Source organism: Ranitomeya variabilis, chromosome 6, assembly GCF_051348905.1.
Source record: "Ranitomeya variabilis isolate aRanVar5 chromosome 6, aRanVar5.hap1, whole genome shotgun sequence".
NCBI lineage: Eukaryota > Metazoa > Chordata > Amphibia > Anura > Dendrobatidae > Ranitomeya > Ranitomeya variabilis.
The window spans coordinates 5,924,958-5,952,185 of NC_135237.1; positions in this window are offsets into that span (position 1 = coordinate 5,924,958).

Consider the following 27,228-nt stretch of genomic DNA (forward strand, 5'->3'; position numbering starts at 1 on the left):
GTGGTCGGGTACCTTGCTGACCATGCTCATGTTTCGAATGGTCTGACATGACACTTGGATGCGTTTCACCTCCCTTAAATGTGCCTGGAGTTGTGAGGTGTTCATCATCCAGTTCTGAAGGGAACTGTCTAAAATGAAGCAGGGCGCAGATCCTGGCTCTGATCAGCGTAGGCGGAACTTGGGGGTCTCCTGCGGGGAATCCAGACCTTGCCAGGCGGTGATCGGCACCTGGGTGGTGCAGACATCCTGCTGAGGCCTGTTCTCTCCCAGCTACTGCTCACATTTTAGCTGGTTACTCAAATGTTCCAAGAAAACAAGTGCTGATGCTACAGCTAAGGTTAATAATCAAGTCTCTATAAAGCAAATAACCTATACCCTTAGTTTATAATATAGATAAAACATGTACCTTTATTTAGAAATAAGCTAAAAAACCATGAGACAACTGCAACAGATGTACACATAAAACACACAACCGTGCTCTCTGAAAAAGCCCTACATGGGGTACTGCATGACCAGTGCCTGACAGCGGAGGTTGGCACCCTACACACAAATACGAGACTGGCGCCCCCACTCCTCGGCGGCTGACCCTGTTGCTCCTAACATGCGCCCTATAGAAGTGTACCATACACACTGTCATAGATACCTGACAGGAAAATTGTTTCAGACAGCATAGATAGATGGTAAATATATATATAATGTAGAATTGTTGTTTCTACCCTTAGCAGGGCTGCATGTGGCAGGGTGAGAGACACGGACTAAAGACACAGGTGAAAAAAACCCCCAAAATGTGCTCGTGCAAAAAACAACTCGCTACCACCTCTGTACCCTGTCTGGAAATGTCCTGCCTGGCTGTGGAGGTTGGCACCCTACTATACAGCGGATATGGCGCCCCCACTCACCGATGGCTGACCCTATAGATATACTAATACTCCATTCAGCATGGGAAAACACAGTATGGAGTATAGTTTGGGGTGTAAATTAACTCTTTAAACAGGGTAAGCAGGCAGGACCATAATACCACAGATCAATAGACAGGGCATTGAGATATAACCGATGGATTAACATCATATCTCATAACAGAGGATAAGAGCCGATACTTATCATATTGATGAGCTGAACACCTCAACGCGTTTCGCCAGAAGGCTCATCAGGAGGCCCAGATATGCAGGTGCTGCATGGAATCAAAGCCGAGCCGTTTACATACATGTGTAAATTGTTATACACTCAGAGGCGGGCTTATGTGGTCAGGCACTAGAGCTAAATTCAAAGGCCACCATGTTGGTGAAGCCATCCCAGCGCCATCATCAATGTTCCAGACACTATGGGCATCCACTCACTACGGTAATGTCACTACATAGTTAAGGACACACTTACTATTTCTGTGTACTGTGGGAAATGACCGATATATACAGCGACCGCTCCTTTTCATCTCCCTCACGCCGCTGAATAATACTAGATAGTGGCGTGCGTGTCAGCCGGACCGCATGTAACTGCGCATGTCCGGAAGTTACAGTCCCTTACGCTGCAGTCCGCTCACCGATAAACATGAATTTCAGAACTGCGCATGTCAGCCCTAGAACACAGTGGCTGACACTAGCGTGCCTATCAGCCGGAACGCCTATGTCTGCGCATATCCGGATGTCCAGGCGCTCTTGCACTAGACCGATCATCAATATGTATGTACTATAGAACAGCGCATGTCACAGATCTCCTGTGCAGTAGAGCACGATGGCTGGAGGCCATGATGCCGTAGCCAACACTGCTTGATGTATGCACACCGCGCACAGGGACTTTTTAATCCCAAAAAAATATCCCACACTCAGTACTATGGAGCATCTCGTAACATAGTATAGATAGATGGATATTACACATATATTCTATCAGAACGGGGTGCAATTGCCTGCTGATTGGTGCATATCATGAAAGCAACACCTATTTTACTGGATAAACCCGTTCATTATTGCTATGCCAAACTGCTGTTGTCTGATAGTAGATAAATAAAGATCAAAAAATCAAAAAACACACAGGCATAGTAAGCACACAGATGAAGATGAATTGCTGAATTACCCATCAGAATAGTGTAGAATATTTTATACGTCCTTAAAATCTCCTATGTAGTGAACCATAGTACACATATAGCCCCCTTATATACATATATGATACTAGTGTATTATGAAATTGACCACATGTACATAAAGAATAGTGTACATTTAAAACCACATCAGATAAATAATGTACCGTGATATCTCATATACTTGCAGATAATTACTGCATAATTTCCATAAACAGGAAATTTAATGGTGGCATGGCTAGCAACAAATCTCCAATGTCGGTACCCAACAAGTTAATTCTAAAGAAAGACGCCCTAAGAGGAAAGGATGTAACCGGTTATAAAAAGCATGCATATGAAATATATTCATTTAGACCCCGTGGGGCTGAACAGTCAATACGATAAATGTCATTCAGCGGTTCCTGGGATTCGCCAACTACTATCGGTAATTCATTCCCCATTTCTCCTCTCTGGTAAGACCACTCACTGCCCTGACTTGTAAAGGTTCCAAACCAAAGGATTGGACTTATGAGGCCAAGTCAGCTTTTGCTTCCCTCAAACAAGCCTTCTCAACTCTCAACTGCCTCGGCCCTTCACAGACCAATGATCAACAAGCGGTTTTTCATTGATGTGGACACTTCGTCATTGGGAGCCAGAGCAGTCCTCACACAAACTGTCTACCAGTAAGATGGTGACCTGTGGTTTCTTCTCCAAGACATTCTCGCCCTGTAATGTAACTACTCAATTGGGGATAGAGAGTTACTTGCAATTAAGCTAGCCTTAGAGGAATGGCAATATCTGCTTGAAGGCGCAGTTCATCAGCCTTAGAGGAATGGCAATATCTGCTTGAAGGCGCAGTTCATCTGATCATCATTTACACTGATCATAAGAATCTGTCCATCTTCAGTCTGCTCAAAGACTCAACCCTCGCCAGACTCGTTGGTTCTTATTCTTTGCTCGGTTAAATTTCTCTATTTTGATTCTGCAGAGAAGATTATCAAGACGGATGCACTTCCCAGGTCTTTCCTGTCTCTCTACCTTGAAGAGGAACCTCAGCATATCATTGAACCATCTAAGATGATCACGGTGGCTCCAGTCAGGCGGTCGTAGCTTCCCCCCGTAAGACCCTTGTAACTGAAAGGGACAAGAAGCGAGCCCTACGCTGGGGTCATTCTTCTAAGCTTGCTGGGCCGATCAGAACAAGACATTACAGCTAATATCTCGATATTACTGGTGGCCCACCTTGTGCCAAGATGTTCTAGACTTCGTTAACGCCAGTCCCTCCTGTGCTCATAATAAAAGACCCAAGAAACTGCCAGCCGGTCACCTCCTCCCACTCCCGATTCCCTCTGCTCCCTGGCAACACATTGCCATGGACTTCATCACAGATCCTCCAGCAACGTCTGGTTGTACAGTAATCTGGGTTGCGGTTGATCGGTTCTCCAAGATGGGACACTTCTGGTCTCCCTTCCTCTCCTAAACTCGCAGAGCTCTTCATCCAGCATGTCCTTTGGCTTCACGGTCTTCCACTCCACATTGTCTCTGACAGAGGAGTTCAATTCATCTCCCGATTCTGGGGGTCAACCTGGACTTCTCCTCGGCCTATCACCCACAATCTAATGGCCAAGTAGAGAAAGTGAATCTAGTCCTCACCAACTATCTGCGACACTTTGTGAATGGTCACCACAGCAACTGGGCCGACCTGCTGCCGCGGGTGGAGTTTTCCTACAATAACCATGTCGGCGAGTCTTCATCCAACTCCCCCTTTTTCATTGTTTATGGACAGCACCCTAGGGTCCCGACTCCATTTCCTCTTGCTTCTGGCAATCTTGCGGCCGAATCCCTGGCTAAAAACTTCACAAAGATCAGGACAGAGACCAGGACCTCACTGGAGCAGGTATTGGTTTGAACCAAGGAGCATGCGGATAAGAGATGTCTAAATCCGCCACCTTTCCAACATGGATATAAGGTATAGCTCTCTTCCAGGAACATCCGTCTTAAGGTTCCTTCTTATAAGCTGACTCCTCGTTACATCGGTCCCTTTTGAAGTGCTCTACCTAATCAACGATGTGTGCTATCGTTTGAAGCCGCTTGCTCGCAGTCTCTTCGTCCAGGACCCAGGAAAGATATATATCTTGGTACCGTGTTAGCCAGTGGATTGAAAAATATTTAGAATTGAGAGTCCTCAGTGGTTGATACCTTTTAATGGCTAACTGAAAAGGTGGTAACAAGTTGCAAGCTTTCAAAACCTGTGTAGTCTCGAAAGCTTGCAATTTGTTACCATCTTTTCAGTTAGCCATTAAAAGGTATCAACCACTGAGGACTCTCAATTCTAAATATTTTCCAGGACCCAGGTAATTTTCCTTCTCCTGTCAGTTCAGAGGAAGTCTATGAAGTTAAGGACATCCTGGCTATGAAGAGAAGAGGTGGCAGGTTCTTTCTGGTTGACTGGAAGGGATATGGTCTTCAGGAGAGATCCTGAGAACATTAATGCCCTGGTCCTCCTTAGAAAGTTCCTGGCAGGAGTGAAGGTGTAGAGTAAGGGGAGGGTACTGTCACATGCCCTCAGCTGTGGACAGGGATATATACAAAATTATGTCTCATGGACAGGGAGACCGGCGTTCCTCACGTGGCGCTATGCACCGCACTCAACCTGTCCGTGGCTCCAGATGATCGGTGGCTCCGTTCTCTGCTAGGAACCTGTATCCCCTTGGCAGGTCTCCTAGAAATGCACTTAGGAGGCGCACCCCGCTTCCTGCACATACTTAAAGCAGCAGGGCACCTGTTATCTATTAGGGCTATTTGTGCTGTGATGATCTGTACATAAAAGGCATCCTCCCCTTGAAGGAGGTGCCTGGGCAAAGTGTTCATTCTGTGGGATCCTTACCTCCTGCTCAGGCCACATTTTGCTGTGCTCTGCGATTTGAAGACTGTTGCTTTGCATTGTTACTGTTACTTCTGTCTCCTCAGAATCCACTGCTGGCAGTTCCCTATTCTGGATCCCTCTGGACACTCTGGATTCCACTTCAGGCTGGCCTCGCCTCACCTCACGGAACCATCCAGATGCCTCTGCTGGCTGGATCAGCCTTCCAGGATTACACGGTGTTTCCAGAATTCTTTCTACTGACAGAGCCAGTATTCCACAGTCTCTTCTATACGGTCTCTTGGTGTAACGACAGGAGGAATCCCTGTATAGGGGTACACCTTGCTCGGTGCTCCACTACGCGGTACAGTGTCGTGATCCAGAGGGTCCTCCCCTCAGGCACCTTTTCCCTTATAAACTTTTGTTAATAAATATCTTGGGTTTTTTTAGAAGCTCATTCCCCTGTCTCTTGAGTATTGGGTATACAGCTGCCACTGCACCATCTGTGGTCTAGTGAGTCCACTATACATCATCACGTCCTGTGGGCGTAACTGTAGAATTATAAATGGGTCATGGCTCAGTATGGAGATCCGGTGATCTGTTACTTTGTGATCAGTTCTGCTGCCTCTTGAGCTATGGGTCTTTTCCTTCTCTGTCCAAATGCGCTTTGTTCCTTTCCAGTTTTTCAGGGAGCCAGGTCGAAGTTGTCATCTCTAGTCTTGCTCTCGAGTTTTACCGAGGTTGCGCTGGAACCACTAGGGTCTTTGTTTCTGGATTCTTTAGTCTATATACAGGTGAGGTATGTGCAGTGTTTTCCTTAGTTCGATCCTTCACCCCCATGTTTACTACCACATGCGCATAACTGCGCCTTTCTAGGTTTTTCCATTTTCCCATCTTGGTCTGCCCTATCATGTTCTGGGTGGGACTTTGTTTCTCTTCTCTGCATTTCCTGGCTATATTTCCTGGTGGATGTACATTTAGGAGTTCCAGCCCTATATATTGGGGATTTACCTTGCTGGGTAAAGTCCAGTTGAATTGTTGCAGTAAGTTGATTTTCTTTCCCTCCTATCTTTGCTAGATTCTTTGGAGGACTGACTAGTTTCTTTTATTTTTGGTTCTTTTGGAGACAGGAGGGTCAGTGGCTGTGCTCATCAGCTGGACTGGCTGTCTTTAGAAAGACTGCATGGATTGGACTGGGAGCATGTCATGGTAACTGGGGATACCGAACATATATGGGGCATGTTTAAGGAAATACTACTAGAATCCTGCAGAAACGTATACCCTCTGGTAATAAAATGTTCAGGAACAAAAAATAAACAATTACAAATAAACAAGACAGTACAAAGTATAATAAGACAGAAAGGGCCGAGAAATTCTGAAGGCCAAGAATACAGTAATGACATTTCTGAAGTATAAAGATCTAAATAAGAAATGTAAAAAAAAATAGAAATCAAGCTGTAAAGTTTTTTTCAAATCAAGGGGACAGCTATGGGGTCTAATATGCCCCCCCACTTTACGCCAACTGTTATATGGCAGAATTTGAGGACAAATCATTGATACTGATGCTCTTTTCCAATCCAATGCCATAACATGGAAAAGATATATAGATGACATCTTTTGCATCTGGAGTGGCACATTTGAGACGCTTGACATATTCTTTCATAAATTGAACACCGCCTGGCCAGGTCTAAATTTCACCATGATGAGTGATGAGCATCAGGTTAAATTTTTTTTTTTTTTTTTTAGACACTCTGATACTAAAGGACACAGAGGGGACATTCACCACTGATTTATACACGAAGTCCACTGACTACAATAGCCCGATACATTATCAGAGCCTTCATGTTGTGAATTCCGTTCTCGGACTCCCTCCTGTGGTCATGAATGGTACTTTGGTTACTTCTGCTCTTGGACTCCCTCTGGTGGCTTTGAGCGGAACTGCTGGTCACTGAGGTTGGTTTTGTCAGCTGCTCTCATTTATTGCTATGCTGGCTTCCCTATTTAACTCCACTCAGATCGTTACTTGATGCCAGCTGTCAATGTTTCAGTATTGGTTCAGATCTCTCTTGGACTTCTCTGAGGACCTGTCTACTCCAGTACTCCAGCAGAAGCTAAGTCTTTGCTAGTTCATTTGTTGTTACTGCTTCCTGAATATATTTCTTAGTACTGCTAATTTCTAGTCCAGCTTGCTATCATGATATTCCCTTGCTAGCTGGAAGCTCTGGGGTGCAGAGTGGCACCTCCACACCGTGAGTTGGTGTGGGGAGTCTTTTTGCTTACTCTGCATGGTTTTTTGTAGTCTTTTGTGCTGACCGCATAGTTCCCTTTTCTATCCTCTGACTATTTAGTGAAGTCTGGCCTCCTTTGCTAAAACCTGTTTCATTCCACAACCTGTCTCCTCCATACATCTGTGACCTCGTCTCCCGGTACTTACCTACACGCAACCTCCGATCCTCACAAGATCTCCTTCTCTACTCCCCTCTTATCTCCTCTTCCCACAATCGTATACAAGATTTATCTCGCGTATCACCCCTACTCTGGAACCTTCTACCACAACACATCAGACTCTCGCCTACCATTAGAATCTTCAAAAAGAATCTGAAGACCCACCTCTTCCGACAAGCCTACAACCTGCAGTAACCACCAATCAACCAACCGCTGCACGATCAGCTCTATCCTCACCTACTGTATTCTCACCCATCCCTTGTAGATTGTGAGCCTTCGCGGGCAGGGTCCTCACTCCTCCTGTACCAGTTATGACTTGTATTGTTTAAGATTATTGTACTTGTTTTTATTATGTATACTGTTATGAACTGTGTTTCTGGGCTCCCTCTGGTGGTCACTAACGGTATTGTGTTAGGTATGTCTTGTTGCAGGCCTGAGCTCCAGCTGTGTCATTAAGCAGCGGGTGTTTCCTATTTGAGTCTCCTCTGGACTCAGTCTCTTGCCTGGCATCGTTGTATCCAGACCTATTTGGTCTCCTCCGGATTCCTTTCAGTCTGCCTCATGCAAGAAAAGCTAAGTCTGTTTTGTACAATTTGGATCGTTTGCATTATTCAGTGTTTTTGTCCAGCTTGCTTTACATTTGATTTTTGACTCGCTGGAAGCTCTAGGGGGCTGATATTCTCCCTCCACACCGTCAGTCGGTGTGGGGGTTCTTGAATGTTCAGCGTGGATGTTTTGTAGGGTTTTCTGCTAACCGCATAGTCCACTATCTATTTTCTGCTATCTAGACTATTGGGCCTCACTTTGCTGAATCTAGTTCATCTCTACGTTTGTGTTTTCCTCTTGCCTCACCGTTGTTATTATTTGTTGGGGGCTTTCTATATCTTTGGGGTTCAATTTCTCTGGAGGCAAGCGAGGTCTTATTTTTTCCCTCTAGGGGTAGTCAGTTCTCCGGCTGGCTCGAGACGTCTGGAACCAACGTAGGCACGTTCACCGGCTACTTTTAGTTGTGTGTGTTAGGATCAGGTATGCGGTTAGCCCAGTTTCCACCTCCCTAGAGCAGTATTTATATTTTTTTGCTATCTTGCCGGAATATCAGAGATCCTCTGCCATTGGGATCATAACAGAATGCCAGGCCAAAAGAAAATGTTTAATGCATCGCAGAAGCGGGATTAAAAAGAAGTTCTGAGTTGTTTTTTTTTGTTGTTTTTTTGCTGCAGTTTGCCTAGCTTCTTCCATTTCCTTTTTCTCTGAGTGGCTGAAACTCTGCTGCAGATATGAATGTCCAGACTTTGACTTCTAGTGTGGATCAGCTTGCTGCTAGGGTGCAAAGCATTCAGGATTTTGTTATCCATAGCCCTATGTCTGAACCAAAAATACCTATTCCTGAGCCGTTTTTTGGAGATAGATCTAAGTTCCTGAATTTTAGGAATAATTGTAAATTGTTTCTGTCTCTGAAACCTCGTTCCTCTGGTGATTCCGCTCAGCAAGTTAAGATTGTTATTTCCTTCTTGCGCGGCGACCCTCAAGATTGGGCCTTCTCTCTGGCGCCAGGAGATCCTGCATTGATAAATGTTGATGCGTTTTTTCTGGCACTTGGTTTGCTTTATGAGGAGCCTAATCTTGAAAATCAGGCTGAAAAAATGTTGCTGGTTATCTCTCAGGGTCAGGACGAAGCTGAGGTATATTGCCAAAAATTTCGGAAATGGTCCGTGCTTACTCAATGGAATGAGTGTGCACTGGCCGCAAATTTCAGAAATGGTCTTTCTGAAGCCATTAAAGATGTGATGGTGGGGTTTCCTATCCCTACAGGTCTGAATGATTCAATGGCTCTGGCCATTCAAATTGATCGACGTTTGCGGGAGCGCAAATCTGATAATCCTTTGGCGGTGCTGTCTGAACGGTCACCTGATTCTATGCAATGTGACAGAATTCTGACCAGAGCCGAGCGACAAAATCATAGACGTCAAAATGGGTTGTGTTTCTACTGTGGTGATTCAACACATGTTATCTCAGCATGCTCTAAACGTTTAAAGAAAAAAGTTAATCCTTTCGCCATTGGTACTTTTCAGCCTAAGTTTATTTTGTCTGTGACTTTAATTTGTTCATTATCTTCTTACTCAGTTATGGCTTTTGTGGATTCTGGTGCTGCTTTAAGTCTGATGGATTTGTCGTTTGCCAAGCGCTGCGGTTTTGTCCTGGAGCGTTTGGAAAATCCTATTCCTCTTAGAGGAATTGATTCTACGCCATTGGCAGAGAATAAACCTCAGTATTGGACTCAGGTGACCATGTGCATGACTCCTGTACATCAGGAGGTGATTCGTTTTTTGGTACTGCATAAAATGCATGATGTTGTCGTTTTGGGTCTGCCATGGTTACAGGCCCATAATCCAGTTTTAGATTGGAAAGCTATGACTGTGTCTAGTTGGGGTTGTCAGGGAATTCATGGCGATTCTCCATTGGTGTCTATTGCTTCTTCTACTCCTTCTGAGCCCTGAGTTTTTGTCAGACTTTCAGGATGTATTTAATGAGGCCAGGTCCAGTGCCCTTCCTCCTCATAGGGACTGTGATTGTGCTATAGATTTGATTCCTGGTAGTAAGTTTCCTAAGGGACGACTCTTTAATTTATCGGTGCTAGAGCATGCCGCAATGCGGAGTTATATAAAGGAGTCTTTGGAGAAGGGACATATTCGCCCATCCTCGTCCCCTCTTGGTGCAGGATTCTTTTTTGTGGGCAAGAAAGATGGGTCTCTGAGACCTTGTATTGATTATCGTCTTCTGAATAAGATCACTGTTAAATTTCAGTATCATTTGCCATTGTTGTCTGATTTGTTTGCTCGGATTAAGGGATCCAGTTGGTTCACCAAGATAGATCTTCGTGGTGCATATAACCTTGTGCGCATAAAGCAGGGAGATGAATGGAAAACGGCATTTAATACGCCTGAGGGTCATTTTGAGTACCTGGTGATGCCTTTCGGATTATCTAATGCTCCTTCTGTGTTTCAGTCCTTCATGCATGACATCTTCCGGAAATATCTGGATAAATTTATGATTATTTATCTGGATGATATTTTGTTTTTTTCTGATGATTGGGAGTCCCATGTGAACCAGGTCAGGATGGTGTTTCAGGTTTTGCGGGAGAATGCTCTATTTGTGAAGGGCTCAAAATGTATCTTTGGGGTACAGAAGGTTTCTTTTTTGGGTTTTATTTTTTCCCCTTCTACTGTGGAGATGGACCCAGTTAAGGTCCGTGCCATTCATGACTGGACTCAGCCCACGTCTGTTAAGAGCCTGCAGAAGTTCTTGGGCTTTGCTAATTTTTACCGTCGTTTTATCGCTAATTTCTCCAGCGTGGTTAAACCTTTGACGGATATGACCAAGAAGGGTTCTGATGTTGCGAATTGGTCTCCTGCGGCCGTGGAGGCCTTTCGGGAGCTGAAGCGTCGGTTTACTTCAGCGCCAGTCTTGTGCCAGCCGGATGTCTCTCTTCCCTTCCAGGTTGAAGTTGATGCTTCTGAAATTGGTGCAGGGGCTGTTTTGTCGCAAAAAAGTTCTGATGGCTCCGTGATGAAGCCATGCGCCTTCTTTTCAAGGAAATTTTCGCCTGCTGAGTGGAACTACGATGTTGGTAATCGGGAGTTGTTGGCCATGAAGTGGGCATTTGAGGAGTGGCGACATTGGCTCGAGGGAGCTAGACATCGTGTGGTGGTCTTGACTGATCATAAAAATCTGATTTACCTCGAGTCTGCCAAGCGCCTGAATCCTAGACAGGCCAGTTGGTCGTTGTTTTTCTCCCGTTTTGACTTTGTGGTCTCGTACTTGCCTGGTTCGAAGAACGTGAAGGCTGATGCACTTTCTAGGAGTTTTGTGCCTGATTCTCCGGGAGTCTCTGAGCCGGCTGGTATTCTCAGAGAGGGAGTAATTTTGTCTGTGCCATTTCCCCAGATTTGCGACGAGGGCTGCAAAAATTTCAGGCTGATAGGCCTGATCGTTGTCCACCAGAGAGATTGTTTGTCCCTGATGGATGGACCAACAGAGTTATTTCTGAGGTTCATTCTTCGGTGTTGGTGGGACATCCTGGGATTTTCGGTACCAGAGATTTGGTGGCCAAGTCCTTTTGGTGGCCTTCCTTGTCGCGGGATGTGCGTTATTTTGTGCAGTCCTGTGGGATTTGTGCTCGGGCTAAGCCTTGCTGTTCTCGTGCCAGCGGGTTGCTTTAGCCCTTGCCTATCCCAAAGAGGCCTTGGACGCACATTTCCATGGATTTCATTTCGGATCTTCCGGTGTCTCGGAAGATGTCTGTCATCTGGGTGGTGTGCGATCGTTTTTCTAAAATGGTCCATTTGGTGCCCTTGCCTAAGTTGCCTTCCTCCTCTGATTTGGTTCCTTTGTTCTTTCAGAATGTGGTTCGTTTGCATGGCATCCCTGAGAATATTGTATCTGACAGAGGATCCCAGTTTGTGTCCAGATTCTGGCGATCCTTTTGTGCTAAGATGGGTATTGATTTGTCTTTTTCGTCGGCTTTTCATCCTCAGACTAATGGCCAGACCGAGCGAACTAATCAGACGTTAGAGACTTATTTGAGATGTTTCATTTCTGCTGATCAGGACGACTGGGTTACCTTTTTGCCACTGGCCAAGTTTGCCCTTAATAATCGGGCTAGTTCTGCCACCTTGGTTTCACCCTTTTTCTGCAACTCTGGTTTTCATCCTCGTTTCTCCTCGGGTCAGGTTGAACCTTCTGACTGTCCTGGGGTTGATTCTGTGGTGGATAGGTTGCAGCGGATTTGGAACCATGTGGTGGACAATTTGAAATTGTCACAAGACAAGGCCCAGCGGTTTGCCAACCGCCGCCGTGGTGTGGGTCCCCGACTTCGTGTTGGGGATTTGGTTTGGTTGTCTTCTCGGCATGTTCCTTTGAAAGTCTCCTCTCCTAAGTTCAAGCCTCGCTTTATCGGTCCTTATAAGATTTTGGAAATCCTTAACCTGGTGTCTTTTCGCTTGCACCTTCCAGCGTCTTTTGCTATTCATAATGTGTTCCATAGGTCCTTGTTGTGGCGGTACGTGGTGCCTATGGTTCCTGCTGTTGAGCCTCCTGCCCCGGTTTTGGTTGAGGGCGAGTTGGAGTACGTGGTGGAGAAGATTCTGGATTCTCGTATTTCTAGACGGAAACTCCAGTATTTAGTTAAGTGGAAGGGCTATGGTCAGGAGGATAATTCCTGGGTTGTCGCCTCTGATGTTCATGCGGCTGATTTGGTTCATGCCTTTCACGCTGCTCATCCTGATCGCCCTGGGGGTCTTGGTGAGGGTTCGGTGACCCCTCCTCAAGGGGGGGTACTGTTGTGAACTGTGTTTCTGGGCTCCCTCTGGTGGTCACTAACGGTATTGTGTTAGGTATGTCTTGTTGCAGGCCTGAGCTCCAGCTGTGTCATTAAGCAGCGGGTGTTTCCTATTTGAGTCTCCTCTGGACTCAGTCTCTTGCCTGGCATCCTTGTATCCAGACCTATTTGGTCTCCTCCGGATTCCTTTCAGTCTGCCTCATGCAAGAAAAGCTAAGTCTGTTTTGTACAATTTGGATCGTTTGCATTATTCAGTGTTTTTGTCCAGCTTGCTTTACATTTGATTTTTGACTCGCTGGAAGCTCTAGGGGGCTGATATTCTCCCTCCACACCGTCAGTCGGTGTGGGGGTTCTTGAATGTTCAGCGTGGATGTTTTGTAGGGTTTTCTGCTAACCGCATAGTCCACTATCTATTTTCTGCTATCTAGACTATTGGGCCTCACTTTGCTGAATCTAGTTCATCTCTACGTTTGTGTTTTCCTCTTGCCTCACCGTTATTATTTGTTGGGGGCTTTCTATATCTTTGGGGTTCAATTTCTCTGGAGGCAAGCGAGGTCTTATTTTTTCCCTCTAGGGGTAGTCAGTTCTCCGGCTGGCTCGAGACGTCTAGAACCAACGTAGGCACGTTCACTGGCTACTTTTAGTTGTTTGTGTCAGGATCAGGTATGCGGTTATCCCAGTTTCCACCTCCCTAGAGCAGTATTTATATTTTTGCTATCTTGCCGGAATATCAGAGATCCTCTGCCATTGGGATCAAAACAGTATACCCCTCCTCACTTGTAAAGCGCCATGGAATAAATGGTGCTATAACAATAAATAATAATAATAATAATTCCTGTGTTTGTGACTTTCCTCTTAACTCACAGTCAATATATGTGGGGGTCTGCCTTTACCTTTGGGGAATTTCTCTGAGGCAAGGTTAGGCTCTATTTCTATCTTTAGGGGTAGTTAGCTCTTAGGCTGTGAAGAGGCGTCTAGGGAGAGTTAGGTATGCTCCTGTTGTGAATTTGCTTTTTGCTCCCTCTAGTGGTTACTAGTTTTTTGACTCTGGTTTTTCTGTCATTCCTTTTATCCGCACCTGGGTCGTTAGTTAGGGGTGTTGCTATATAAGCTCCCTAGACCTTCAGTTCAATGCCTGGCAACGTAGTTATCAGAGCTAGTCTGCTGTGCTCTTGTCTACTGATCCTGGTTCCAGTTATATCAGCTAAGTCTGCCTTTTGCTTTTTGCTATTTGTTTTGGTTTTGTATTTTTGTCCAGCTTGTTCTAAATCTATATCCTGACCTTTGCTGGAAGCTCTAGGGGGCTGGTGTTCTCCCCCCGGACCGTTAGACGGTTCGGGGGTTCTTGAATTTCCAGTGTGGATTTTGATAGGGTTTTTGTTGACCATATAAGTTACCTTTCTTTATTCTGCTATCAGTAAGCGGGCCTCTCTGTGCTAAACCTGGTTCATTTCTGTGTTTGTCATTTCCTCTTACCTCACCGTCATTATTTGTGGGGGGCTTCTATCCAGCTTTGGGGTCCCCTTCTCTGGAGGCAAGAAAGGTCTTTTGTTTTCCTCTACTAGGGGTAGCTAGATTCTCCGGCTGGAGCGTGTCATCTAGAATCAACGTAGGAATGATCCCCGGCTACTTCTAGTGTTGGCGTTAGGAGTAGATATATGGTCAACCCAGTTACCACTGCCCTATGAGCTGGATTTTTGTATTCTGCAGACTTCCACGTACCTCTGAGACCCTCGCCATTGGGGTCATAACAGTTTGCCAGGCCAGTATTAAATGTTTAATGCGTTGCAGAAGAGGGATTATAAGAAAGAAGATTCTGAGTTTTTTTTTTTTTCTTTCTTCTTCCCCTTTACCTCAGAGTGGCTATGCTTGCTGCAGACATGAATGTCCAGACCTTGATTACAAGTGTGGACCAGCTGGCTACTCGTGTGCAGGGCATACAAGACTATGTTATCAGAAATCCTAGGTCAGAACCTAAAATACCGATTCCTGAACTGTTTTCCGGAGACAGGTTTAAGTTTAGGAATTTTGTGAATAATTGTAAATTGTTTTTGTCCCTGAGACCCTGTTCATCTGGAGACTCTGCTCAGCAAGTAAAAATAGTTATTTCGTTCTTACGGGGCGACCCTCAGGATTGGGCTTTTTCGCTGGCGCCAGGAGATCCGGCATTGGCTGATATTAATGCGTTTTTTCTGGCGCTCGGTTTACTTTATGAGGAACCCAATCTTGAGATTCAGGCAGAAAAGGCCTTGCTGTCTATGTCTCAGGGGCAGGACGAGGCTGAAGTGTATTGCCAAAAATTTCGGAAATGGTCCGTGCTGACACATTGGAACGAGTGTGCACTGGCCGCTAATTTTAGAAATGGCCTATCTGAAGCCATTAAGAATGTTATGGTGGGTTTTCCCATTCCCACAGGTCTCAATGATACTATGGCACTGGCTATTCAAATTGACCGGCGGTTGCGGGAGCGCAAAACCGCAAATTCCCTCATGGTGTTGTCTGAACAGACACCTAATTCGGTGCAATGTGATAGAAAAACCGCAAATTCCCTCATGGTGTTGTCTGAACAGACACCTGATTTAATGCAATGTGATAGAATCCTGACTAGAAATGAGCGGAAAATTCATAGACGCCGGAATGGCTTGTGCTACTACTGTGGTGATTCTACACATGTTATCTCAGCATGCTCTAAACGTATAGCTAAGGTTGTTAGTCCTGTCACCGTTGGTAATTTGCAACCTAAATTTATTCTGTCTGTAACTTTGATTTGCTCACTGTCATCTTATCCTGTCATGGCGTTTGTAGATTCAGGTGCTGCCCTGAGTCTCATGGATCTCTCATTTGCTAAGCGCTGTGGTTTTACTCTTGAACCATTAGAAAATCCTATTCCTCTTAGGGGTATTGATGCTACGCCATTGGCAGCAAATAAACCGCAGTATTGGACACAGGTTATCATGTGCATGACTCCTGAACACCGCGAGGTGATACGTTTCCTGGTTTTACATAAAATGCATGATTTGGTTGTTTTAGGGCTGCCATGGTTACAGACCCATAATCCAGTCCTGGACTGGAAGGCTATGTCAGTCTCAAGTTGGGGCTGTCGTGGTATTCATGGGGATTCCCTGCCTGTGTCTATTGCTTCCTCTACGCCTTCGGAAGTTCCGGAGTATTTGTCTGATTATCAGGATGTCTTCAGTGAGTCTGAGTCCAGTGCACTGCCTCCTCATAGGGACTGTGACTGTGCTATAGATTTGATCCCAGGCAGTAAGTTTCCTAAGGGAAGACTGTTTAATCTGTCGGTACCTGAACATACCGCTATGCGTTCATATATCAGGGAGTCTCTGGAGAAAGGACATATTCGTCCGTCTTCTTCCCCCCTTGGTGCGGGATTCTTTTTTGTGGCAAAAAAGGACGGATCTTTGAGACCTTGTATTGATTATCGGCTTTTAAATAAGATCACTGTCAAATTTCAGTATCCTTTACCGCTGTTGTCTGACTTGTTTGCCCGGATTAAAGGTGCCAAGTGGTTCACCAAGATAGACCTTCGTGGTGCGTACAACCTTGTGCGCATTAAGCAAGGTGATGAATGGAAAACCGCATTCAATACGCCCGAAGGTCATTTTGAGTACTTGGTGATGCCTTTTGGGCTCTCCAATGCGCCTTCAGTTTTTCAGTCCTTTATGCATGACATTTTCCGGAAGTATCTGGATAAATTTTTGATTGTTTATCTGGATGATATTTTGGTTTTTTCTGATGATTGGGATTCGCATGTGGAGCAGGTCAGGTTGGTCTTTAAAATTTTGCGTGAAAATTCTTTGTTTGTCAAGGGCTCAAAGTGTCTCTTTGGTGTACAGAAGGTTCCCTTTTTGGGGTTCATTTTTTCCCCTTCTGCTGTGGAGATGGACCCAGTCAAGGTCCGAGCTATTCTTGATTGGACTCAGCCCTCGTCGGTTAAGAGTCTTCAGAAGTTCTTGGGTTTCGCTAACTTCTACCGTCGTTTTATCGCTAATTTTTCTAGCATTGTGAAACCGTTGACGGATATGACCAAGAAGGGCTCCGATGTAGCTAACTGGGCTCCTGCTGCCGTGGAGGCTTTCCAGGAGTTGAAGCGCCGGTTTACTTCGGCGCCTGTTTTGTGCCAGCCCGATGTCTCACTTCCCTTTCAGGTTGAGGTGGATGCTTCAGAGATTGGAGCAGGGGCCGTTTTGTCGCAGAGAGGCCCTGGTTGCTCTGTTATGAAACCTTGTGCCTTTTTCTCCAGGAAGTTTTCGCCTGCCGAGCGAAATTATGATGTGGGCAATCGGGAGTTGTTGGCCATGAAATGGGCATTTGAGGAGTGGCGTCATTGGCTCGAGGGTGCTAAGCATCGTGTGGTGGTCTTGACTGATCACAAAAATCTGATGTATCTCGAGTCTGCTAAACGCCTTAATCCGAGACAGGCCCGCTGGTCATTGTTTTTCTCCCGCTTTGATTTTGTTGTCTCGCATTTACCAGGTTCAAAGAATGTGAAGGCCGATGCTCTTTCCAGGAGCTTTGTGCCTGATGCTCCTGGAGTCGCTGATCCTGTTGGTATTCTTAAAGATGGAGTTATCTTGTCAGCTATTTCTCCGGATCTGCGACGTGTGTTGCAGAGATTTCAGGCTGATAGGCCTGAGTCTTGTCCACCTGACAGACTGTTTGTCCCGGATAAGTGGACCAGCAGAGTCATTTCCGAGGTTCATTCCTCGGTGTTGGCAGGTCACCCGGGAATTTTTGGCACCAGAGATCTGGTGGCCAGGTCCTTTTGGTGGCCTTCCTTGTCAAGGGATGTGCGGTCATTTGTGCAGTCCTGTGGGACTTGTGCTCGAGCTAAGCCTTGCTGTTCCCGTGCCAGCGGTTTGCTCTTGCCCTTGCCTGTCCCGAAGAGACCTTGGACACATATCTCCATGGATTTCATTTCTGATCTTCCGCTATCTCAGGGCATGTCCGTTATCTGGGTGATATGTGATCGCTTCTCCAAGATGGTCCATTTGGTTCCTTTGCCTAAGCTGCCTTCCTCTTCCGATCTGGTTCCTGTGTTTTTCCAGAACGTGGTTCGTTTGCACGGCATCCCTGAGAATATTGTGTCAGACAGAGGATCCCAGTTCGTTTCTAGGTTCTGGCGATCCTTTTGTAGTAGGATGGGCATTGATTTGTCGTTTTCGTCTGCTTTCCATCCTCAGACTAATGGACAGACGGAGCGAACCAATCAGACTTTGGAGGCTTATTTGAGGTGTTTTGTCTCTGCTGATCAGGACGATTGGGTGACATTCTTGCCGTTGGCTGAGTTTGCCCTTAATAATCGGGCTAGTTCCGCCACCTTGGTTTCGCCTTTTTTCTGCAACTCTGGTTTTCATCCTCGCTTTTCTTCGGGTCATGTGGAGCCTTCTGACTGTCCTGGGGTGGATTCTGTGGTAGATAGGTTGCAGCGGATCTGGAATCATGTGGTGGACAACTTGAAGTTGTCACAGGAGAGGGCTCAGCGCTTTGCCAACCGCCGCCGCGGTGTGGGTCCCCGACTACGCGTTGGGGATTTGGTATGGCTTTCTTCCCGCTTTGTTCCTATGAAGGTCTCCTCTCCCAAATTTAAACCTCGTTTTATTGGGCCTTACAAGATATTGGAAATCCTTAATCCTGTATCTTTTCGTCTGGATCTTCCTGTGTCGTTTGCTATTCACAATGTATTTCATAGGTCCTTGTTGCAGCGGTACATTGTGCCTGTAGTTCCTTCTGCTGAGCCTCCTGCTCCGGTGTTGGTTGAGGGCGAGTTGGAGTACGTGGTGGAGAAGATCTTGGATTCTCGCCTCTCCAGGCGGAGGCTTCAGTACCTGGTCAAGTGGAAGGGCTATGGTCAGGAGGATAATTCCTGGGTGGTCGCCTCTGATGTTCATGCGGCCGATTTAGTTCGTGCCTTTCATGCCGCTCATCCTGATCGCCCTGGTGGTCGTGGTGAGGGTTCGGTGACCCCTCACTAAGGGGGGGGTACTGTTGTGAATTTGCTTTTTGCTCCCTCTAGTGGTTACTAGTTTTTTGACTCTGGTTTTTCTGTCATTCCTTTTATCCGCACCTGGGTCGTTAGTTAGGGGTGTTGCTATATAAGCTCCCTAGACCTTCAGTTCAATGCCTGGCAACGTAGTTATCAGAGCTAGTCTGCTGTGCTCTTGTCTACTGATCCTGGTTCCAGTTATATCAGCTAAGTCTGCCTTTTGCTATTTGTTTTGGTTTTGTATTTTTGTCCAGCTTGTTCCAAATCTATATCCTGACCTTTGCTGGAAGCTCTAGGGGGCTGGTGTTCTCCCCCCGGACCGTTAGACGGTTCGGGGGTTCTTGAATTTCCAGTGTGGATTTTGATAGGGTTTTTGTTGACCATATAAGTTACCTTTCTTTATTCTGCTATCAGTAAGCGGGCCTCTCTGTGCTAAACCTGGTTCATTTCTGTGTTTGTCATTTCCTCTTACCTCACCGTTATTATTTGTGGGGGGCTTCTATCCAGCTTTGGGGTCCCCTTCTCTGGAGGCAAGAAAGGTCTTTTGTTTTCCTCTACTAGGGGTAGCTAGATTCTCCGGCTGGAGCGTGTCATCTAGAATCAACGTAGGAATGATCCCCGGCTACTTCTAGTGTTGGCGTTAGGAGTAGATATATGGTCAACCCAGTTACCACTGCCCTATGAGCTGGATTTTTGTATTCTGCAGACTTCCACGTACCTCTGAGACCCTCGCCATTGGGGTCATAACACGCTCCACAGCTATTTCTAGTGTGTGTGATAGGAGTAGGGTTTGCGGTCAGCAGAGTTCCCACTTTCCCAGAGCTTGTTCCGATTACTAGTTTACTCATCAGGTCATTCCGGGTGCTCCTATCCACCAGGTCCATAACAGTACAGCTGGCCAACAAAGTGTTAATGCATCTCAAAAGAGGGATAAGAGAAGTTCTGAAACAATTTTTTTTTCTTTGCAGTGTGTTTTGCCTCTCTTTTCCCCTTAATCTCTGGGTGGTTCAGGACTCAGGTGTAGATATGGATATTCAAGGTCTGTCCTCTTGTGTGGATCATCTCACTGCAAGAGTACAAAGCATTCAAGATTATGTAGTTCAGAATCCGATGTTAGAGCCTAGAATTCCAATTCCTGATTTGTTTTCTGGGGATAGATCTAAGTTTCTGAATTTCAAAAATAATTGTAAACTGTTTCTTGCTTTGAAACCCCGCTCCTCTGGTGACCCCATTCAGCAAGTAAAAATTATTATTTCTTTGTTGCGTGGCGACCCTCAATCTTGCTAGCTTTGTGTCAGGGTCAGGATGAAGCGGAGATATATTGTCAGAAGTTTAGAAAATGGTCTGTGCTTACTCAATGGAATGAGTGTGCCCTGGCAGCAATTTTTAGAAAGGGTCTTTCTGAAGCCCTTAAGGATGTTATGGTGGGATTCCCCACGCCTGCTGGTCTGAATGAATCAATGTCCATGGCCATCCAAATTGATCGGCGTTTGCGTGAGTGCAAAATTGTGCACCATTTGGCGGTGTCCTCTGAGCAGAGGCCTGAGCTTATGCAATGTGATAGAACTTTGACCAGAACTGAACGGCAAGTACACAGACGTCAGAATAGGCTGTGTTTTTACTGTGGTGACCCCACTCATGCTATCTCTGATTGTCCTAAGCGCACTAAGCGGTTCGCTAGGTCTGTCACCATTGGTACTGTACAGCCTAAATTTCTTTTGTCTGTTACTCTGATTTGCTCTTTGTCATCCTACTCGGTTATGGCATTTGTGGATTCAGGCGCTGCCCTGAATTTGATGGACTTGGAGTTTGCCAGGCGCTGTGGTTTTTTCTTGGAGCCTTTGCAGTATCCTATTCCATTAAGGGGAATTGATGCCACGCCGTTGGCCAAGAATAAACCTCAGTACTGGACTCAGTTGACCATGTGCATGGCTCCTGCACATCAGGAAGATATTCGCTTTTTGGTGTTCCATAATTTGCATGATGTGGTCGTGTTGGGTTTGCCTTGGCTACAGGTTCATAATCCAGTATTGAATTGGAAATCAATGTCTGTGTCTAGTTGGGGTTGTCAAGGGGTACATGGCGATGTTCCGTTGGTGTCAATTTCTGCTTCCGCTCCTTCTGAAGTCCCTGAATTTCTGTCGGATTACCAGGATGTAAAAATAAGCAGGTGTCCAGAAGGCGCTGCCCAAAAACTGAATAAATTTGCAGCAAATATGATGATGAAAACCACCCTATTCATCAAATGATAGACACTGTAAAAGGTATATAAAAGATATATTTGCGCTAAAAATATCAGTATAAAAATATAAATGAATATACATAACACCCTTGGAACAAAGTGTTAATAAGGTGCTTTAGTATACCTTGCTCCTAATGCGCTGAATGTAGACGTGAATCTCCTAATGATACGGGGTCCTGTGGGTGCTGTCCTTGAATGCCGCTCCTTGAATAGCCCGAGGTGGCTGATGAAAGAACTAAATCGCAAAGTCCCAATATGTCGGGGGGTCGCCGTCCCGGCCGGTAACAGGCGTACCTCCCCGCAGAAGACTGAGCAAACACGTGCCGTGCACAGGCACAAAAAAGCTCTACTAAAAACAGCAGAGCCGGCAAGGTGCAGAAAGACTGCAGGACCTTGCGTGACGTCACTGTCACGTGATGAGTCACGTGACCGGCTACGGAACGCACACCAGACCAAAAACCAACGCGTTTCGGAATCGCTGATTCCTTCTTCAGGGATGGTAAGGTGTGCGATGTATGCGTCCTATATAGAGCGTCAGGTCATGCATTATTAACTCATTAATTGAAAGCAAAAAGCTCCACTTCACTGTTAAGGCCATGTGGTACTAGAGTGTTCATCTGAAAAATGTATTTTGTTTCAGCCCTTGACATCTGATGGATAAAATTGCCACCACGTCCATCTCGTTTCACAATTTTTAGTCCCGTGACATTAATGTCCTTTATTGAACTCCCGTGGTGTGTCATAAAATGCATGGAAAGGGGGTGTCCGGTGAACTTTTTGGTAATATTCCTCAAATGCTCCCCAATTTTAACATGCATCGCTCTGATGGTGGGGCCTATATACAGTTTTCCGCAAGGGCAGGTTATTCCATAAATGATTCCCTTAGTGGAACACGTGATGAAATCATGAATATCCATAGTGACTGATTTACTAGAGATGGATGTTTGTTTCTTTGTGTTCAGTTTCTTACATGGTCCGCACTTTTTACAGGGGAAAAAGCCATTAAGACAATTTGACGATATAGAGTGGTACCTATTTGTCCACATGCCACTCGTGGGGGCTATCATGTTCCCCAAGTTGTTCGCCTTCCTATAAATAAATCTGGGACGTTCAGACAGGAGTTCACCAATCACTTTATCCTCCTTTAGGATGTTCCAGTGCCTGCTCACAATTTTGTGTAGGAATTTGCTATTCGAATTATACTGTGTAATAATCGGGATCTCGCCAATTGCCCATTCGTCATGGATGTTGTTGGTTTTATCCCTCTGGATCAGTAGTTCTGCACGTGGACGATTCCCCACTTGTTCTCTAGTTTCTAGTAGGGTTTCTTTATCATAACCTTTTACTACAAACCTTTCTATTAACATGTCGGACTCCAAATCATAGTCATTTTTCCTTGAGCAGTTCCTATGAGCTCTTATAAATTGGCTTCTGGGGACATTTAATAACCAGCATGGGAGATGGCAGCTATCCAAATCAATATAATTGTTGGAGTCCTGGATTACCAGGATGTATTTGATGAGCCCAAATCCAGTGTCCTACCCCCTCATAGGGATTGTGATTGTGCTATAAATTTGATTCCTGGTAGTAAGTTTCCTAAGGGCCGATTTTTCAATTTATCTGTGCCAGAGCACGCCGCTATGCGGAGTTATATAAAGGAGTCCTTGGAGAAAGGGCATATTCGCCCGTCTTCATCACCGTTGGGAGCAGGGTTCTTTTTTGTGGCCAAGAAGGATGGTTCTCTGAGACCCTGTATAGATTACCGCCTTCTCAATAAGATCACGGTCAAATTTCAGTACCCTTTGCCTCTGCTGTCTGATTTGTTTGCTTGGATTAAGGGGGCTAGTTGGTTCACCAAGATAGATCTTCGAGGGGCGTATAACCTTGTGCGTATTAAACAGGGCGATGAATGGAAAACAGCATTTAATACGCCCGAGGGCCATTTTGAGTACCTGGTAATGCCATTCGGGCTTTCAAATGCTCCATCTGTGTTTCAGTCCTTTATGCATGACATCTTCCGAAAGTATCTGGATAGATTCATGATTGTATATTTGGATGATATTTTGGTCTTTTCGGATGATTGGGAGTCTCATGTGAAACAGGTCAGAATGGTATTCCAGGTCCTTCATGCTAATTCCTTGTTTGTGAAGGGGTCTAAATGTCTATTCGGAGTTCAGAAGGTTTCCTTTTTGGGCTTCATTTTTTCCCCTTCTACTATCGAGATATACCCTGTTAAAGTTCAGGCCATTTATGATTGGACTCAACCTACATCTGTGAAGAGCCTCCAGAAATTCCTGGGCTTTGCTAATTTTTACCGTCGCTTCATTGCTAATTTTTCTAGTGTGGTTAAACCTTTGACTGATTTGACAAAGAAAGGTGCTGATGTGGTGAATTGGTCCTCTGCGGCCGTTGAGGCTTTTCAGGAGCTGAAACGTCGTTTTTCTTCGGCCCCTGTGTTGCGTCAGCCAGATGTTTCGCTCCCTTTTCAGGTCGAGGTTGATGCTTCTGAGATTGGAGCAGGGGCTGTTTTGTCTCAAAGAAGTTCTGATGGCTCTGTGATGAAGCCATGTGCCTTCTTTTCTAGAAAGTTTTCGCCTGCTGAGCGTAATTATGATGTTGGCAATCGGGAGCTGCTAGCTATGAAGTGGGCATTCGAAGAGTGGCGACATTGGCTTGAGGGAGCCAAGCACCGCGTGGTGGTCTTGACGGATCACAAAAATCTGACTTATCTCGAGTCTGCCAAGCGGTTGAATCCTAGACAGGCTCGATGGTCGCTGTTTTTCTCCCGTTTCGATTTTGTGGTCTCATACCTTCCAGGTTCTAAGAATGTGAAGGCGGATACCCTTTCTAGGAGTTTTGTGCCTGATTCTCCGGGAGTCCCTGAGCCGGCTGGTATTCTCAAAGAGGGGGTAATTCTGTCTGCCATCTCCCCTGATTTGCGGCGGGTGCTGCAGGAGTTTCAGGCTGATAGACCTGACCGTTGTCCAGCGGAGAAACTATTTGTCCCTGATAGATGGACTAGCAGAGTTATTTCTGAGGTTCATTGCTCAGTGTTGGCTGGTCATCCTGGGATTTTTGGTACCAGAGATTTGGTGGCTAGGTCCTTTTGGTGGCCTTCCTTGTCTCGGGATGTGCGTTCTTTTGTGCAGTCCTGTGGGACTTGTGCTCGGGCTAAGCCCTGCTGTTCTCGTGCCAGTGGGTTGCTTTTGCCCTTGCCAGTCCCGAAAAGGCCTTGGACGCATGTTTCCATGGATTTTATTTCAGATCTTCCGGTCTCTCAAAGGATGTCTGTCATCTGGGTGGTTTGTGATCGCTTTTCTAAGATGGTCCATTTGGTACCCTTGCCTAAATTACCTTCCTCCTCTGATTTGGTGCCATTATTTTTTCAACATGTGGTTCGTTTGCATGGAATTCCGGAGAACATTGTGTCGGACAGAGGTTCCCAGTTTGTCTCTAGGTTTTGGCGGTCCTTTTGTGCTAAGATGGGCATTGATTTGTCTTTTTCTTTGGCTTTGCATCCTCAAACAAATGGCCAAACCGAACGAACCAACCAGACTTTGGAAACCTATCTGAGATGCTTTGTTTCTGCTGATCAGGATGATTGGGTGACCTTCTTGCCATTGGCTGAGTTTGCCCTTAATAATCGGGCTAGTTCGGCTACTTTGGTTTCGCCTTTTTTTTGCAATTCTGGTTTTCATCCTCGTTTTTCTTCGGGGCAGGTTGAGCCTTCTGACTGTCCTGGTGTGGATTCTGTGGTGGACAGGTTGCAGCAAATTTGGACTCACGTAGTGGACAATCTGACGTTGTCCCAGGAGAAGGCTCAACGTTTCGCTAACCGCCGTCGTTGTGTTGGTCCCCGACTTCGTGTTGGGGATTTGGTTTGGTTGTCTTCTCGTTATGTTCCTATGAAGGTTTCTTCTGCTAAGTTTAAGCCTCGTTTCATTGGTCCTTATAAGATTTCTGAAATTCTCAACCCTGTCTCATTTCGTTTGGTCCTTCCAGCTTCTTTTGCCATCCATAATGTGTTCCATAGGTCGTTGTTGCGGAGGTACGTGGCACCTATGGTTCCCTCCGTTGATCCTCCTGCCCCGGTGTTGGTTGAGGGGGAGTTGGAGTATGTGGTGGAAAAAATTTTGGATTCTCGTATTTCGAGACGGAAGCTTCAGTACCTGGTTAAGTGGAAAGGCTATGGTCAGGAGGATAATTCCTGGGTTGTTGCCTCCGATGTCCACGCTGCCGATTTAGTTCGTGCTTTTCATTCGGCTCGTCCTGATCGGCCTGGGGGCCCTGGTGAGGGTTCGGTGACCCCTCCTCAAGGGGGGTGTACTGTTGTGAATTCCGTTCCCGGACTCCCTCCTGTGGTCATGAATGGTACTTTGGTTAGTTCTGCTCTTGGACTCCCTCTGGTGCCTTTGAGCGGAACTGCTGGTCACTGAGGTTGGTTTTGTCAGCTGCTCTCGTTTATTGCTATGCTGGCTTCCCTATTTAACTCCACTCAGATCGTTACTTGATGCCAGCTGTCAATGTTTCAGTATTGGTTCAGATCTCTCTTGGACTTCTCTGAGGACCTGTCTACTCCAGCAGAAGCTAAGTCTTTGCTAGTTCATTTGTTGTTACTGCTTCCTGAATATATTTCTTAGTACTGCTAATTTCTAGTCCAGCTTGCTATCATGATATTCCCTTGCTAGCTGGAAGCTCTGGGGTGCAGAGTGGCACCTCCACACCGTGAGTCGGTGTGGGGAGTCTTTTTGCTTACTCTGCGTGGTTTTTTGTAGTCTTTTGTGCTGACCGCATAGTTCCCTTTTCTATCCTCTGACTATTTAGTGAAGTCTGGCCTCCTTTGCTAAAACCTGTTTCATTCCACAACCTGTCTCCTCCATACATCTGTGACCTCGTCTCCCGGTACTTACCTACACGCAACCTCCGATCCTCACAAGATCTCCTTCTCTACTCCCCTCTTATCTCCTCTTCCCACAATTGTATACAAGATTTCTCTCGCGTATCACCCCTACTCTGGAACCTTCTACCACAACACATCAGACTCTCACCTACCATCAGAATCTTCAAAAAGAATCTGAAGACCCACCTCTTCCGACAAGCCTACAACCTGCAGTAACCACTGATCAACCAACCGCTGCACGATCAGCTCTATCCTCACCTACTGTATTCTCACCCATCCCTTGTAGATTGTGAGCCTTCGCGGGCAGGGTCCTCACTCTTCCTGTACCAGTTATGACTTGTATTGTTTAAGATTATTGTACTTGTTTTTATTATGTATACCCCTCCTCACTTGTAAAGCGCCATGGAATAAATGGTGCTATAACAATAAATAATAATAATAATAATAATTCCTGTGTTTGTGACTTTCCTCTTAACTCACAGTCAATATATGTGGGGGTCTGCCTTTACCTTTGGGGAATTTCTCTGAGGCAAGGTTAGGCTCTATTTCTATCTTTAGGGGTAGTTAGCTCTTAGGCTGTGAAGAGGCGTCTAGGGAGAGTTAGGTACGCTCCACAGCTATTTCTAGTGTGTGTGATAGGAGTAGGGTTTGCGGTCAGCAGAGTTCCCACTTTCCCAGAGCTTGTTCCGATTACTAGTTTACTCATTAGGTCATTCCGGGTGCTCCTTACCACCAGGTCCATAACAGTACAGCTGGCCAACAAAGTGTTAATGCATCTCAAAAGAGGGATAAGAGAAGTTCTGAAACAATTTTTTTTTCTTTGCAGTGTGTTTTGTCTCTCTTTTCCCCTTAATCTCTGGGTGGTTCAGGACTCAGGTGTAGATATGGAAATTCAAGGTCTGTCCTCTTGTGTGGATCATCTCACTGCAAGAGTACAAAGCATTCAAGATTATGTAGTTCAGAATCCGATGTTAGAGCCTAGAATTCCAATTCCTGATTTGTTTTCTGGGGATAGATGTAAGTTTCTGAATTTCAAAAATAATTGTAAACTGTTTCTTGCTTTGAAACCCCGCTCCTCTGGTGACCCCATTCAGCAAGTAAAAATTATTATTTCTTTGTTGCGTGGCGACCCTCAAGACTGGGCATTCTCCCTTGCGCCAGGAGATCCTGCATTGCTTAATGTAGATGCGTTTTTTCTGGCGCTTGGATTGCTTTATGACGAACCGAATTCAGTGGATCAGGCAGAGAAAATCTTGCTAGCTTTGTGTCAGGGTCAGGATGAAGCGGAGATATATTGTCAGAAGTTTAGAAAATGGTCTGTGCTTACTCAATGGAATGAGTGTGCCCTGGCAGCAATTTTTAGAAAGGGTCTTTCTGAAGCCCTTA